Source organism: Ornithorhynchus anatinus, chromosome 2 (assembly GCF_004115215.2).
Source record: "Ornithorhynchus anatinus isolate Pmale09 chromosome 2, mOrnAna1.pri.v4, whole genome shotgun sequence".
In the NCBI taxonomy this organism is placed as follows: Eukaryota; Metazoa; Chordata; class Mammalia; order Monotremata; family Ornithorhynchidae; genus Ornithorhynchus; species Ornithorhynchus anatinus.
Genome location: NC_041729.1, coordinates 32,358,338 through 32,361,283, shown reverse-complemented (window position 1 = coordinate 32,361,283; position 2,946 = coordinate 32,358,338). Strand labels below are relative to the sequence as shown.

The 2,946-nt window shown below is 45.8% G+C and overlaps 1 non-coding gene across 1 annotated transcript; it reads right to left on the bottom strand.

The window, feature by feature from the left end:
- Positions 1–333: 333 nt before the first annotated feature.
- On the bottom strand, positions 334–471 carry LOC114809319. Its single transcript, XR_003757106.1, has one exon. It is a non-coding gene; the product is annotated as a small nucleolar RNA SNORA7 (small nucleolar RNA).
- Positions 472–2,946: the final 2,475 nt, after the last annotated feature.

Sequence of the window (2,946 nt, the reverse complement as noted above, 5' to 3'; positions counted from 1 at the left end):
AAACTTCTGGCTGCAACTGCAAGGATCAATCAACCCATGATATTTATTATTATTAGTAGTAGTAATAATAACCATGGTACTTGTTAAGCTCTTACTATGTACCAAGCACTGTTCTAAGCTTGTCGAGTCGTTTCTGGCCCATCGCGACTCCATGGACACATCTCTCCAAAGAATGCCCCACCTCTGTCTGCAATCATTCTGCTAATGTTTCCGTAGAATTTTCTTGGTCAAAATATGGAAGTGGTTTACTGTTGTCTTCTTCTGTGCAGTAAACTTGAGTGTCCTCCTTCGACTGTCTCCCAGGCCACTGCTGTCCAGCAATGATGAGTTTTGACTTGCAGCAGATTGCCTTCTACTCGCTAGCCACTGTCCAAGTTAGGAATGGAATGGGGATGCGTCTGCTTGACTCTCCCTTCCGTAGTCGAGACCGGTAGAGTCCTGGAAACTCTCCAGGTGCAATCCTGAGAGGGCAAGTTTTGGAGTAGATACAGGCTAATCAGGGTGGACATAATCCTTGTCGCACATGGGGCTCAGATTCTTAGCCCCATCTTACAGATGAGTGAACTGAGGCACAGAGGAGTTAAATGACTTGCCCAAGGTTGCACAGCAGACATGTGGCAGAGTTGGGATTAGAACTCAGGTCCTCGTGACTCCCAGACCCTCGCTCTATCCACTAAGGCACGCTGCTTCTCTTTATTGAGTACTTATTGGGTGGAAACACTGTTTTTAAGCACTTGGGAGACTATAATACAATTGGGAGAGTACAGTACAACAGAGCTGGTAGGCACATTCCCTTCCCACAGTGAGCTTTCAGTCCAGAAGGGGAGACAGACATTAATATCCATAACTAAATTATCATTGGTATTAATTGAGCACTTACTATGTAGAGAGCACTATACTGAGCACTTGGGAGAGTACAATACACCAGACCTAGCGAACACATCCCCTGCCCATAACAAGGTTACAGTCTAGAGTGGGAGACAGACATTAATATAAATATATAATGTATAATGTAATAATAATAATGTTGGTATTTGTCAAGTGCTTACTATGTGCAGAGCACTGTTGTAAGTGCTGGGGTAAATACAGAGTAATCAGTTGTCTCACGTGAGGGTCACAGTTAATCCCCATTTTGCAGATGAAGTAACCGAGGCACAGAGAAGTGAAGTGACTTGCCCACAGTCACACAGCTGACAAGTGGCAGAGCCGGGAGTCGAACCCATGAGCTTTGACTCCCAAGCTCCGGCTCTTTCCACCGAGCCACGCTGCTTCTCTGACTTCTCTAATATATGACTTAAAGATACGTACAAAAGTTCTGTGAGGTTGAGGTGAATATCTAAAGGCCAAGGGGCAGCAATCTAAGCGCATAAGCTGACACAGAAAGAAGCAGCAGCCCGGCCTAGTGGTTAGGTCACTGGCCTCTGAGTCAGAAGGACCTGGGTTCCAGCCCTACCTCTGCCACGTCTGCTGTGTGACCTTGAGTAAATCACTTCACTTCTCTGGGCCTCACTTAACTCATCTGCAAAGTGGGGATTAAAATGGGAGCGCCATGTGAAACATAGACTGTGTCCACCCTGATTAGTTTGTATCTACCCCAGCGGTTAGATCAGTGTCTGGCACATAGTAAGTACTTAACAAGCACCATAAAAAAAAAAAAAAGGAAATGAGAGCAAGCCGGGGAAAAAGAGACCTTAATCTGGGAAGGAAAGAAGTCTGCTTCTGAGCCCCGGTCACAATAGGGTGGAGTTTTCTGAGCTATCATTCTCATATCTCATTGGTTATTTTCCTTAGCAGAAGTTGGATCTTTCTTACTTCTCCTTCAGCCTGTTTTGTTTATCCTGAGTATTTTCCAAAAAGCAGGGGGGCGGGGGAAGCCCCCAGATGGACACCAAACCAAAAAACCCAAACCCTTCAGAAACTTGAGGTTTTCTCCTTTAGAACTGACCAGATGATTGATCAGTCAGTGGTATTTATTGAGCACTTACTGCATGCAGTGCACTGTCACACACTTCTTGTTCTCTGGGAGACAGCATTGTGTACAGATCTGAGGAGGGCTGGCCAGCCCTGAGGGAGGAAACTAAGATATTTATCTGTAGGATTGCTTGCCTTCTCCACTGAGCTTCCTCTCTCTCTCTCTCTCTCTCTGTCTGTCTGTCTCACTCACTGCCTCTTTCAGCATCTGGGAATTCTCAGTGAGCTATTTTGTTTGCTTTCCTTTGCCAATCTCGAGTTCAAGGGAAAAAGAAGTCAGTCAAAATTTCTCTGTTATGATAATTGTTTCTCCACAGTAAGGGCCCGGAGTTTTTGCAGAGCATGTAAGCAACTGTTGTTCCTATAGGGAGGAAAATCTAGTTTCTCTTTGGCTAGCCGTCCCATGCTGTTTATGTGGGACTTTGAGAAGCAAATCTCAGCTCTTCCACTGTTGCTTCCCCTCTGGGAACCCCTCAAGGCCACCCGCTCTGTCAGAAGCACTCTCCAGCTCCGTGCATCTGTTTCCCCTGATTCTCCGAGCTTGCATTTCTCCTCTTCTCCATTTCTACTCCCCGGAGAAAGGGCCTAAAGTGTAAATATTTGGGCATATGTAAGGGCTGCTTGTTTGTTTTCAGGGCTTTTCTTAACTTTTGCCTCTGGGGTTCTTGACCTCTGTCTCCTGCACACTGGTCGGTGTATATACCTTCCCATGTACAAGCATGCAGGTGTACTCAGAGTCACACACGGGTGATTCATTCTTTATCACACAATCTCTCCATCAGTGGTATTTATTGAGCAATTCCTTTGTACAGAGCACTGTACTAAGTGCTTGGGAGTGTACAGTGCAACAGAGATGGCCCATACAGTGCCAAATGTCTCTTTTCCAGCCTGTTGGAATGCCCAGGCTCCAGGCAGGTTTTGATGGGATTTCAGAGGAAATTCATAAACTGGATCCCCAAAGTGTTGAGAAGAGGC